General features: G+C 41.5%; 1 protein-coding gene across 2 annotated transcripts in view; it reads right to left on the bottom strand.

Moving 5' to 3' along the window:
* SOCS6 (suppressor of cytokine signaling 6) overlaps positions 1 to 10,680 on the bottom strand; it is a 30,974-nt gene extending 20,294 nt beyond the window's left edge. Inside the window, exon 1 of one of the 2 annotated variants that reach the window (XM_087757615.1) lies at positions 10,013 to 10,680. The gene's annotated coding sequence lies outside the window, so the exon portion shown is untranslated. The remainder of the gene's footprint in view (positions 1 to 10,012) is intronic. The other variant, XM_087757624.1, reaches the window with a different exon arrangement.
* Positions 10,681 to 14,040: the final 3,360 nt, after the last annotated feature.

Raw genomic sequence — 14,040 nt, 5'->3', positions numbered from 1 at the left:
GATCAATTGGGCCAGAAAGTCAGGCCCGGGTTTTCCCTCTCCAAGGCAGTTGCTTACTCCACTGGGATGAGAAAACAACACAATCTTTAGTCCTTTCTTTTTTGGCTCTGTTAATCTTCTGTAGAACAGCTTTAAAAGAAGGAATAGAAAACTTTTTGCACTACAGAGCAGCCAAAAGGCTGGTGTTCAGGGTAGTTCTCATCTAGAAAGGACAGAAGTGGAGAACTAACTTGGCCATCTTACATTCTGAATGAGGGCTAAGCTAATAACTACTAAGCTGTTACATCCTCCATTTTACATCACTGGGAAACACAGCCTGTACTGCTTGCAGTCTGTGAAACCTGTACGTGCAAATGACAAGGGAATTTTTAACTATATACTTTTATATTTATTTCATTGCATATAATTTTTGTCCATCAGATGGATGCTAGGCCCAATGTCCACCTATTACATGGTCCCCAATAAGTAACAGTGAGAACAATATACTTCACTCACACACACTTGGGAATCCATTCTAAAGGCAAAAGAACATTTAATACCTCAAGTGTAAGGAACCCACTCTTACACAGTTAGATTTGTATCTCATTTCTATTCTGGAACACCTATGCTATTTAACAGGATGCAATTCAACTGAGATTAATATTGGTTTGGTTTAGGCTCTAATAGTACTTAATAAAAGGGAAAACTTAATCCAAAGCAAAAAGTTTGAAAAAATAATGTTATCAGAAAAATGTTACTAATAACTTCTTTCCAAGTGAATATACTTCTCTGTCACTGTTAGTAGAAAGGCTTTATCCATACATAATAGTTACCAACTAGATTTGTAACTCCATCTTCATCATGCCTTTAAGCACCTGTAGTTTAAGCCTCAAAGAATCACCTCACCCAGAAAGATACACGTGTTCCACACTGCTCAAGTATCTTACACAGTCTGTCTGGATATACGCAAATCATAACATTAACAGTAAGTATTCTAAAAGGAGGTTTGAATAAAATTGTTTTGTCTTTTTTAAACCAAAGTCCAATTTTTTTTCTGAAATAAAAATTAAAACTTCAAGTGACTTAGTACCTGTTACTGATGAAGAAAGCATACCATTTCCCATTACTACTATGTGAAACAATTTCATTTTAAAGAGACAAAGTAATAAACACTGAAAGAGTCTTTCAAACAGTGGCAGTCAAAAGTTAATATAAAACAGAAGCAACTTAATCTGCAAAGTTAAAAAAATCATTTTAATCCAATTTTCTGAAAAACTAATAGTACATGGAAAGTGATTCATTAGGCTGGATTTATTTGGTATATTCTGAAATGAGAAAAAAAAAATCACTTCTGTCTTGTATCCCTCAGAATTTAAACTGCCTTTCAACAATTAATCCAAAAAGAAATTCAAGTATTCCTTTTGTTTGAAAAAGTCTATTCCCCCACTATTTGTACTTAAATAAGTGCTTATCATAAAACTACCAGCTTTGATAATATTTGATAAGTACACAAGCTCCCTATTACCTGCATCTTCATTTTCTAAGTACTCCAATCATTATTTTAAGCTCCTCTAAATACAACCAAATTTGGAGGGGCTGGGCGGGGTGAGAGGGAGGGAGGTGCACATGGGTAGAAGTCTCACTCACTCTTCCAAAACTCTAAGCAATGAAAGACAGATTATTTTAACAGAGCTACTCGCATGTCCACTTTGATGAACTAATACACAAGTAGAGCAATAATACAATATTTAAAGCTACACTACTGATTCTGAAATCAGTTCCAGACTCTTCAGAACCAGAAAAATATTTCATAGAAGATGGCTACAGAAGGGTCACGTACTATCAGGTTTCTTAGGAGCACAGCACGCAAAAATAAGATTGAAGAAGGCTCATAATTCTGTTCTCTTTTCCACTATTACAACTCCAAATTATTTTTATTGCAATCCTTATTTCAACATATTCTATTTCCAGTATCACCACATTTTGTTTCCTCCCTTGGACTCTATGTGATTCATAAGCTAGCCTGTCAACTGCTAAACAAAGTTAAGACAGTTTTAAAGCTTTCTAAGGGGACAAATCCTTTAGAATAAAACATTTGAAAACTATACTTCTAAACTGTCATGATTCTTTTAAGTGAATATTCCTCACAAAGAAAGATGGTACTTGTATCAAACCACATACAGGAATATTAGGTTAGGATCACTGTCAACCTCAAATCCAATCAATTTTATACATGGAGTGTCAAACAGTATCAGCTACTGAAGATCAGTCTTTCATGGTAAGTAAAACAGATCCAATCAGTGAAACAGAAAGCAGAGTTTATTTTACAGACAAGCCAGCACAACACAACAAACCAGAATGGGGAAAAAAAAAAAAAAAAGGAAAGAAAAAAAAAAGAGGACTTCCTTCTTTCTGTTTAAAAAGACTGGGGGATCTTCAGTCAGGTGGGTGCCCAAGAGGAAAGCTGCTTCTTCACAGAGTGCCTCTTATAATTAAGCAGCTGCCCCTGGAACGCACCCCGTCAGCAGAACATGGATCAGTTGAGCAGAAGTTGCAGCGGGTGCATGCCTGCTGGCCCCCCATGCGGACAGCCTGGCCAATCCTCCAAGGTCTTAGGACCCACTGCAGAGAGTAATCCAAGCTCTGCATTTGGGAAAGTGATAATGTAAAACACAGCTTATTTAAGATATTTCCCTTCCCATTGTCACTGGTAGGAGGCCCAATAAGAACAGAGAGTAAACTAATTACCTTCTTTATGGTTTCGAGCCTATCCATATATGGAAAACAGGAGACAAGGCTGTGCTCAAAGTACTGTCAAATATACAGGGTAAACACACCTGTACAGAGAGTATTAGCTCCACCTGACCTCACAGAATTACTTTAACATTGTGTTTCCCTTAAAACAGAAGGTGAAACATTAAGTAGGTTTTCTAAATTGACAGTCCTTTTAAGTCCAAGGGGTGCTTTTAAGAAGGCACGTACATTAACACTGCACAACTAGCACACTGACCAGAATGAAAACAGAATTTTGACTGCATGGGCGAAGCTGCTTAGCCATCTTTTTTATAAAGCCCTGATTTGTCAGGATAAAACCTTTTTACAGGACTATACCAGTTCTGCCAAAACTTACTCTACATGCAAATTTTCTAATTTTGGGTCAAAACTAGAGAGACTCTAAATTATTCATGATTAAGATCACGAAGTTTTTTTTTCCTCCTACATCTGCACTCTAATCACCTGCAGACAGAAACATCTCGCTACCCCAACCAGCAAATCCAATGGAGAATATTTTAGTTAAATTTTTTAGACAGACACTGTTTTGTCCTGATACACACTGGAAGACTTTTGGGTTTGGTTTTTGTTGGGTTTTTTTTTTTGTGGTGGTGGGTTTTCTTAAATGTTCTACAGAAGCAGCAAATAATTTTCCACACAGCCCTAAACAATCCAATTTTGGTAATATTCAGTCCCAACCCAGCAAAGATTAATCAACTGTGAGCAGACATCTAAGTCAATGGGACTGCTTATTGTACATTATGTTTAGCTTGCACATGAAGAATTGGGGCCTTACACTGAGCAACTTCACACTGGTGTATAAATTCTCACATGCAGGATCAAAGATAAAATTTTCACTGTCTGTATGAAGTAATATGCTCTATGAGATTTACACAAACTCAGAGCCCTTAAGATAGCTATCTACAGAGCAAGGTCAAATTTCTGCAGAGCCAGGAGTATAGAAGCCTGGCTGCAAAAGCTAGCTAAGCTTGAAAGTGCAAGCATGAAAAAAATAGTCATGTACATGCACACAGACTGTTTTTTTTTCCTGTTCTCTCTGACATACATTTAAACTTACAGACGCTATAAATAAAATGAAAAAATGTATTAGCCCAATTTAAAAAAAAATAGGATACATACTTTTCAAAATACAGAATTTCTGTTCCTGTTTTCCATGTAAAACAACATTTAAAACACTGCAGATTCCAAAAAGCACTTCTTTTTGTAATATACAGGACATCTGAGTCAGTACTGATGTAATAAATTCCCTTCACCACCTTCTTTTGACCATTACTGGATTAAACTGCAAATAAGACTAGTGCATTCGTCAGTATAGATTTTCCCTTCAGTAAGGGACTGCAGAATATTTACCTTTACATGTAAGTATTTTCTCAAGTAACTAGATTTTTTGCACAAAATCATCCCAAAGGCCTATGGCTAATCCTTTATTACTTCTCAACATTACTTATTGCTAACCAACAGCTCTCTTCCTTTCAAAAGCCAAGAAGAGGAGAAAAGTCAATGTTTCACAGAGTGTTAGATCAGCATTGGTTTTGCCTCTGTTTTCCACTGAAGAGAGAACAGGGAGGGGAAGGAAAAAAAAAAGGCCACCAGGCACCTACCTTACACAGACCCAGAGTTAAGATCTTACACATAACGTAGTGACTCGTACCTCTGAATGCACAAACCAACTATTCTGGAGTCAGTCTCGTCGGACTGACCAAAATTCCAGCCTGGAAAACTTCCCCAGCGCAGGTTTCACCCAAACCAGTATGCCTGCACAAACAGCTTCTGTTCAGCAAATCCGACGAGAATTCTTCAGTCACCCAGTTCCTACCAGCTTCTGAACAAAGAGAGTCGACCTGAAAAGCTGCCCTCCCTGGTTTTGCAGCACAACTTCCACAAATCTCATCCTAGAAGGCACACCTTCTGTAATCAAAAACATTTGCCCTCGTCTTCATGTCTCTATTTCAATTACTAAACCTCCTAATCTGATACCTGATTACCAACCAAAAGGGATTCCAAGGGCACTAAAACCCATTACTGGTGCCAAAACCACAGTCAACATTACAGCTTGTAACTGCCCAGTCTTGTAGCACTTACTGAGGCAAAGTCAGGGGAGATAGGATTCCCTAAATCAGAAGGGACAAAAAAGAAAGCAACCTTGACCACTGTATCGGAGACAACTTGGGATCAAACAAACATGCTTCGGAAACGTTCGGAGTAGCCTACTAATTTGTTCTCAACCTATTTGAGGAATGCAGACTGCTTTAGAGAAGGAAAAACAATCACCTACTCAAGACTCCTACAAACTGCTGTTTTAGCACATTTACCAGAGAACATCAAGATTAATTAAGAATAAAACTACTCAAGAAAAACAGAGATCACACGCTATAAAACCAAGCCTGACTGGAACCTCATTTCCAACAATTTTGTCATCAAGAGTAGCAGTCTATATTTTTTTTTTTTAATTAATACGGAATATCCTTGAGGAACAATACTAAAGGTATTAAGTCTGCAATCTCAAATCCTAAAATGAATCAATTTATCTGCTAGCTGCATTCACCATATTAACTCGAGACCATCAAAACCTTACACAAGTCCTCTTACAGATCAGTATCATATACCATCCAAGTTAAATAATACAAATACAGTTGTTGATTATACACTGCACTGGGAAGCAAAGAAAAATAACACATATCTGTATGATTTACCTAACAATATGCATAGGTTCATTTTCATTGTTTAAATTTTTTAACTAGAGACCACTTAACAAACTCTGAAAAAAACCACTAACATCTACTATTTATACCTTCACTTCCAGAGAAAAGGGCTCTCATCCAAAACTGTTTTACAGCAGTTTACAGCAAAATTATTTGGTGTTTGTAAAAAAAAAAAAATGCACACACTTTACAAACCTGGGATTTTTTAAAACTGCCAACCTATTGCACTCGGCAGATTACAAAAGAAAAGAATGTTGCACGGAAGACAAGAAGCCTCTCGTGCTCTATGTGCCCTATATATACATAATGGGAAGTAATGTCTGGAGAGCAGCACCTGCACAGAAATGCCTATATATGGTATCCTTAGGTTGGGGTTACCTGCAAGCAAGAAGATTTTTTTCTTATTCCTTCAACAGAGTTTTAAAGTCAGAGGCAGAACAAGTCAGCCAATCTCCATCCATGCTAAGCAAATACAGACTTACATTTAACTTGCATAGTTTTCTCGGTGATGTAGCAACCAAGGAACAATTTTTTAGGTAACATGTGGCTTACATCCTTGTCATAAATGAAGCCAACTGAGTTCCTCAGAGTCCAAAGTGTTATGTGAGCGGTTAAGGACACAGAAAAGGGCCAATAATTTCCAGAGTATTTTATCTTAATATTTTCCAGAAGAAAATTTCATGACAGATAATAGTTTATTTTTTTTTAAATAAACATATCTAAAGATAGGTCCTTAAACCCACGTTACAGACTCTAATGAATAGCAGTCAGATTTGCAAAGCTATACACCTCAAAACCTGCTGAAATTATCTGGAATTGCAGATTCTTATTGTTTGCATGCCTGTACATGACAAAAGCAGGAGTCAGAAGATCATGAAAACTGGTAGAAGAAAAAATTTGGAGGAGCTTTTATTTAAGTGAGCTTAAGAAATCAGAGAGCTAAGTTTCTAACACTTTGATCTGAAAGTTTTAATTCTCATAATAAGCAGACTAAGTCAGATTCTGCATCATGTTGCCTTTTCAGTTTCAGTTTGTGTAGACTCCAGCAAAGTTTGTGTAACCTTCTTTATATATTTGATGTATTAGACAACACTTTACATACAGTCAGCTTTCCATTTTCATCCAGGGCAATAATTCAAGGCCAGCTTGTTTCGGTTTTAACCACCACGAGAGGCTGAAGTAGGCGACACGTTTTTGTTTAATTGCTTAAGATCATTAAGCTACAGTGGGGAAAAAACCTACTGCAACAAAAAACCCAAAGCAACAAGCTTCTAATGTTTGTTTCAAAACTAATGTAACTTTTTAACAGAGAAATTTATGCAATTTACATAGTACAGAGTTTTAATTCAGAAATCAATTATTTCTAGAGGCAACAGCAAAAATAACAATAAAAGAAGGAATCTACTCCGTGTCATGAGTCTTTATCCTCTGCTGTTTCAAAAGCTTATTTGAGTGGTATAAAGCTGCTCTTTAAACATGGACAATAAATATTCCATTACAAGCACAATCATCTTGTTTTCTAAAAAAAACAAAAAACAAAAAACCCAACCCAAAAAACCTAACATACTGCTGTATGTAACTTGCCATCTGAAATCATCAAGGAAAGTTTTCAGGACAGTTTTTTTTAAAGGATACTTCCTTGTCTACTACTACTACAAATTTATTGGGAGGCACTGGGACAGAGGCTGCAAGAACTTGGGAGCTTTGCATCAAGTGTATCTATTGTCTTCTGAAGACTTATATGTATTTCCAGAAAAATAAGCGTACACTAAAATGAAATGAAATTAGTTTTTGGCACAAACATAAGGATAAGGAACATTACTAGATATTGTTATTTGTCTTAAAAAAAAATAAAAAAGAGGAAACTCAAAGTTCTGTATTTCTTTTCAGTGTAATATTTTACACTACAAAATATACAGTTAAGTTGCATAAGAAAACTGTATTCTGCTTTTCAATCCCAATCCTATCCAATTTATACTCAATACATTTTAGCATTTGCATTCCTAAATTAGATTATATTTACTTTTACACTACTTGTATCTTGTTTTCCTCCTTGGAACATCACAACTGCTTGAGCTACCCCCTCTAATTTGTTGCTAACACACATTAAAGCACTATCAACAAAACACCGAGACAGACACCAGCAGAGAACAGCCTCCTTTCTATGTACTTTATGTTATCACTCCGCTCCCTACAACACATTGTACAACCCAAACACTACCAAAATAGTGCTGTGTAGGCCCAGGAGAGCAGTAAAGCAATAGCAAATAAGGCACTTGAGTAAGGGATTATCCTGGACTGTGGCCTCGGTTTTGCCACCAATAGTGTAGCAAATATGTAGTGAACTCAAGGCAATGCTACTAGATGAAGTCTTTCAAATGTTTATGTTCAAGTTACTGTATGACTATAGAAGATTTCAAAAGGAAGAGCAGAAAGAATGAACTTGCTTCCTAAGAAGAGCTCTTAATTACGAGTTCACTCTTACTCCACCCCTTCACTGCGCTAAGGAGAGTTAGGATGTGTAATCTACCTGCGTAACAATGTTACCATTTCTTCAAACTGTCCCTCTCTAAGAGTAACCCAAGGTGGTTGACTGACCTACTTCACAATCTAGGATCAAAGCAGTTAATAGCACAGTATAAATCAATATACATCTTTTTTAGATTTCAGTATGTCAAGTTCTTGGGAAGTTTAGGATTATCTATCACGTCTCCTGAATCCATGTGAACAATTTGATGCTGCACATACACAGCACAATGAAGTGACGCTCACAAAAGCTCTGGAAACAACTCAGTGCTTATTCCTTACTACTCCACAGCCTTGCAGCTTCCCAGGGAATTAGCAAATGCAGGTATCTCTATATAACACTACACTGGGACCTCTCATACTTTTAAGTATTAAGCCCTAATTTCATTGAATTTTAACTTTTAAAAAAAATTCTACTTAATCTCAAAACTCAGGATATAGGGAATATGCTCCTGATTAAACATACAACAGGTGAACCTGCTTTAAGTAAGAGCTCAGTTCCAGACACAGTGCAATGCCACAAAACTAAGAAATAAATAATAGGAAGTGAAGACTCCATTCAAGTACTGCTTAACACTTCATGAAAATAAGCATTTTGAAAAAGCTGAAATTTGCCTTTCATAAGTTACACATAAGATTGTGAGCTACGATTACTGCCTTACTGCAGAAGACTCCAAAAATACCTACACATTCTCCAGTGGTTTAAAGTCTTCCAGCCAAGCTAAGTAATTTATTTCATAACTATACTGAAGCTTCCATATTTGCTACAATCCAAGGATGTGTTTATTAATATGAAAAAACAGCGCTATTTTTTCCTCCCAGAGCAGAAAGGCAGATGCATTACTCCTCCAGCACTTGTGCAGACAGCAGCTCTCTAAGACAGGCGGCCTGCAGCAGGCATTTTTTAACTACAGGTGTATTAAGAGTCTGGACGTGGTGTAAGCATTCCTGGCAGGTAGGAAAGAGGGGTTGGGACCTAATGCTGAAAGGACACAAGAATTTAGTAACTGCAAAAGAAGCTTTCCATGACTGAAGTGTATTCTGCAACCAACTCTCTTTAACAGAGTAAGCTACTCCACAGAGAAAAACCACATTCCAAAATAACATGGGGAGAAAAACGAAAGAATAAAGAAAGACAGAGTCAAAGGACCTCACATCACAGAAGCATCTTCTGCACCTCCTAAAACCTCAGTATTTTGGAAGGGCTTATTTCTTAAGCAAACGGGTAGGCATGGGCCAGGACCAGTTGTTTTCTCAGAGAAGTGGCACCATTAGGGAAGGAGAATGTAAGAACCAGCTTGAAGAACAATGAAAGCCAGGAAAGTTTGGGGGTTTGGTGTTAGGCTGTTTTTGTTAAAGACAAGTTTTTAAGTGCCACCTGTCACAGAAAGCAGCCTTTCTCTCACTCGCCCCTTCGTGAGCCCTTGGCGCACCCTCACCTCACAACACCACGACACCGCAGGGGCTGACCAACCCGCCACCCCCGGAGGGCCGCCCTGCTGGAGCAGGGGACACCCACTCACCCCCCCCCAGCCCAAAACTGAAGGCGGGTTTCAAGGCGGGCAGGGGGAATCAGCCGAATTCAGCCGCCCCCGATAATGGCACCGGTAGGAGAGGGGTGCATTTGGGCAACGGCCCAGGGGAGAGGGGGGGGACGCCGGCGGGGGCGAGAGGCCAGCCCCGCTCCCCTCCTGTCACGGCGGGGGCTGGGCTGCGCCTCGGCGGCCCGGGGCCGGCGCTACTCCCCGCTTGCCCGCCCGCCTTGCAGGCCGCGCCGCGGCCCCGGTGCCTCCGCAAGGCCTGGCGCCGCCGCAGGCTCGGGGAGCCGAGCAAACAAAGGGAGAGGAGGCCAGGGCCAGGGCCGCGGCTCGGGAAAAGGGCGGCGGGCAAGTCGCGAACCGCGCCGTCCCCATCGCCCGGCTCTCCCTCCGCCCCACCAGCCCTCGGCGGCCACCGGGGGAAGGGCGGGGGGAGCCAGGCCGCGGCGCGCCCGTTGCCCCGGGGACGCTCACCCAGCGGAGGCCGCGGTGTCCCGCTCCCGGCGCGGGCCTCTCCCTGGGCACCTCGGCGGCGCGGCACGGCCTGCGCCGGCATCCGGGCTCAGCGGCGAGCAGCCTCCCGGGGCGGCGGAGCAGGACTCACCGAGGAGGAGGAGCTGGCGCTGCTGTTGCTTTTGCGGGGCCCGGCCCGGCTCCGGCTCCCTCCCTCGCCGTGCCGCCGCCTCCCTGTTCCTGGCGCCGCCGCCGCGGCTTCCTCCGCCTCCTCTGCCCCCACCCCTCCGTCCTCGGAGAGGCGCACAGCGGCGGCGAGCCCGCGATCGCCGCCGCCTGCTGCAGGCACGGTCTGGCTGCGGCACCCGCGCACAGCCCGGCGGGGGCAGCAGGGCCCGGGACACCCCCGCTCACTCCCTCCCTTCGCCTTCCCGGTTGCCCCGGCCGCCCCCAACTCCCGGCGGCCACTACCAGCCCTCCGCGGCCTGACTGCTCCGCAGGGCCCGGCCGACGCGGCTGGACACCTTCCCTTCCCCGAGTCTGGGAACCTTTCCACGGGCCCGTCCCCGCTTTGCGGCCGCGCGAAACCTCCCCGGGGATGGCCGGGCTTCGCGCTGGGAGGGAGGCGGTCGGGCTTTGTTAGCCCCTGGCCCGCTCCTCCCTCTCCCACCCCGCTCCCGTTTTTGACCGCTCCCCTTGGCGACAGCGGCTCATAAATGAAGTTCACAGGGAGGTACTTGTTTTCGCGAGGGGTATCGCCTCGCTGGTATCGCACCGCCGGAGCCACCCCAGCGGTTCCCCGCCCAGAGTAGGGGTGGCGGGTCAGGCCAGGCGAGCCCTGCTGTTGCCCCGCCGGGAGGCGCCGGCGATGGGCGCTCCCCTGCAGGCCGGCGCCGCGCTGGGGCGGGAGGGAGAGAGGGAGGGAGGTGGTCTCCCCTCCTTTTTCCTCCGCTTCATCTTCGCTTACACCTTCCCTGGTGAAACCCGTTGCGCGAGAAAAGGCGTTATTTTTGTGTTTAACTTTGCTTCACAGATCGCCACGAGAAAAGTGCCACTAAACTTTCAGCCACATCAGCTGTGCTACAGCAACTTCAGCCAAGCAGGCTGTTTGCTTGCTTGCCGGTCGCTTTTTTAAAAATAAAATACTAAATCAAGAGCAACAAAACAATTCTTAATTTAGGATGTGTGAGACTGACGGAAGCGACTAGCAGAGGGCGAAGAATTAAAATCTGTGGACGATATGGGTCTTAAAAGTTGTTGCAAGTCATATTTGCTGACTGATGTGAAGCTAGTAAAATACTACCTTCGTTTCCTGCTTGTGGTATGTAACTGATGCAAATCAAGAACCCGATTTGCAAAGATATGCATAATTTGCTTGCCTGTGTAATTGCATGAGAGTCAGTGAGATTATTTGTATGACTCGTTATGCAACTACTTAACTGATTTTAAGGCTAAAAAGAAATTGATAAAACTCACAAGGTTGTGAAAAAAATCATGTACGTTCTGCCTGAATTCTTCTGCTGAGATCAAAGGTATTTGCGGGTTGAGGTCAGTGAATTGTTTAATTGCCAAAGTTACTTGAGGTCAGAATGTGTCCTGATTGCTTTTACATTTTTATATTTCAGGCATTTATTGAGAGTTAAAGGCTTTTCTTGAGTCTCATCCAAGAGTCATATGCTTCTTTATGTGTCTGATCGACAGTTGCTGGCAGGCCAGGACCATTTCAGGAAAAGATGACTCTAATAAATTAGAGTTGCAAAAGGAAATTATTTTTTTCAAATACCAAGTTAGGCTTTTTCAGATATAACATATCTACATGATTTATGTTTTTGTTAAGTGTTTTATATTAAAACTGTTTGTTTGACAATTATGATTACACGTTATCAGTGGTATAACAAACAAAGCTAAGAATAGCTCCAAGTGGATCATTTCGGAAACCTTATGGGGTGTAGCTCTTGCTTGTAAAACCAATATTGTTGGTATGAAAAATACAAGTGACTTTCTAGGTTGGCAGTGGTGTTCAAAGAAAGAAAAAAAATGCAATAAATAAAAAAAGACTAGCTTTTTTTTCAACATAGTAGGTTCCTCCTTTCCTAGATAAACCATTGGGAATTTAGCAACCTAATCCAAAAGGGCACCAAAGAGAGCGATCTAAGAAAGGAAGGCCCCGACTGGGAAAGTTTCAGCTTAATTCTCATACAGCTGTCAGTTTCTCAAACAAGGGTTTTTTTTTTTTCTTGTGTTCTTACCTTCTTCTCAGGCTTCCTTTTCCTTTGGATACAAGCATTTGAACAAGTAATTATTTTAAGGATCCAAGCTGGTATTCTTGCTTGACGCATGTAGGTAGTATTAAGTTAAGCAGTGTCTTCAGCAGCAGGTATGGGACAATAGCAGCCATATGTGAAGAAGCCAACTGGGCTAAAAATGGTTTTCTGCCTTCAGCCAGGTTTTACTATAGGCAACTTTTGCAGTAGACTATACTGCACGTGAGATAAAAGAAAAAATTGGTCTTAGGAATCAGCTTTCTACACTATTAAAAAAACCTTGTTTCTGGATGATGTTTTCCGGCCCGTGTGTCAACCAAAGGTTTTCATGTGTCTGAAACTGACCACTTGTCACTCCGTTATGAATCAAAAGGCTTAGCTTTTTTCAGAAATGGCACTGACAGACAACCCTACAGAGTTGAAGGAAAATAATCCAAAAACCTTGGTAGCTTCCCCCCCCAGTTTGTCTTCCATATGTTAACTTTCTTCTCACTAGGGATGATGCTAACTAAATATGGCTTAAATTAGCATCGCTACTAAAAGTAGTGACCTTCCTCATCTTGTCTCTGTGTCTCCTTCCCTCCTCCTGCCCATACACTCCTTTCATTTTCTTTATAGTGGTTCCAGTGCTCATTGGACCTGTCTAAGCCAGCTCAGGTAGCTACATCTCTTGAAGTTCATTTGCCTAACAATAAATCATGACATAAAGTAGAATAAGTGCCTTATTTTTCACTCCCATCATTTAGAAACTGTCATCTCTTGCTGTAAGAGTTCACAAGAACAGCATTTTCAGATTGTTAGTATTAAGCTGTTTATGAGAAGTCAGGGTCTTTCAAGGCAGGCACGAAACCTGAATAAGCAAAACCAAACAATACTTTCCAGCTGGATTAGTAGCTGATGTAGTTCAATCTGTTATCAGGTGAGTATCCCAGCCTACAGAAACAGAAGAGGTAGTTTGCGCATTTGGAGTGCTGGTAGAGAGAAAGGGGGAAGAGGATCAGGGATTGTGATCTTCTCTATAGGCTACCAGTGTGCTGTTGGCTTGTCTCCGCTTTAACATATAGCTTCATGTTCTGGATAGATTTTTTTTCTGTCCAGATGTGTCAGCAAACAGCCATATCCCAGTAGGAGCAACCGTTTATCAACAAGGGTGAACTCACCTAAGTGTGCTACTGACATTGTAACTTGGATGGCAGACGAGGATGTTAGCAGGATCGCTCAGATAAATTTGTTCTTGGCTTAAAAACATGTATCGAACTAAATTGGGCAGTTCATTCATTCAGACATCTTGTTTTAATGCTCTCTGCATATATCACCTATTAGACTTGCCTCGCAGTTGCTAGATTTTGTTCAAAATGATGAGGACTAGAAATCTGGTTTTAGTAGTACAAAATACAGATCTTTCATATCTGATGTCCTTATATGTGTAAGCTTCTAAAGTCAGAGCTCCAGATCCAGTTCTAATTACTTTGAGGTCTGCATGTTGATGAGTTCCATATTTTGATATGCTTATGTCTTTTTTTTCTCCTTTTTTATACTCAAAAGTGTGATTACAAATTATTTCATAACTGTTGAGTCTGATCTGTGTACATACAAATCTGTAGTTCAGAGAGACAGGTCAGAAACCTAAGTTATGAGTGTTCATTGACAACAAAGCCGATGTTATACCCACTGTATCCACTTTTTATTTTATTACTGCCTACATGCCTGGCATAGGTTACCATGATCTTGTAACAGCTACTATCCTCCTGGCTCTTTGGCCTGAATTGCCATGGGAGGTTAATG

This window comes from Nipponia nippon, unplaced genomic scaffold, assembly GCF_047370975.1.
Source record: "Nipponia nippon isolate SJK-2023a ecotype South Korea unplaced genomic scaffold, ASM4737097v1 scaffold_1, whole genome shotgun sequence".
NCBI lineage: Eukaryota > Metazoa > Chordata > Aves > Pelecaniformes > Threskiornithidae > Nipponia > Nipponia nippon.
The sequence above is the reverse complement of the archived record's forward strand: the minus strand, read 5'-3'. Positions and strand labels throughout refer to the sequence as shown.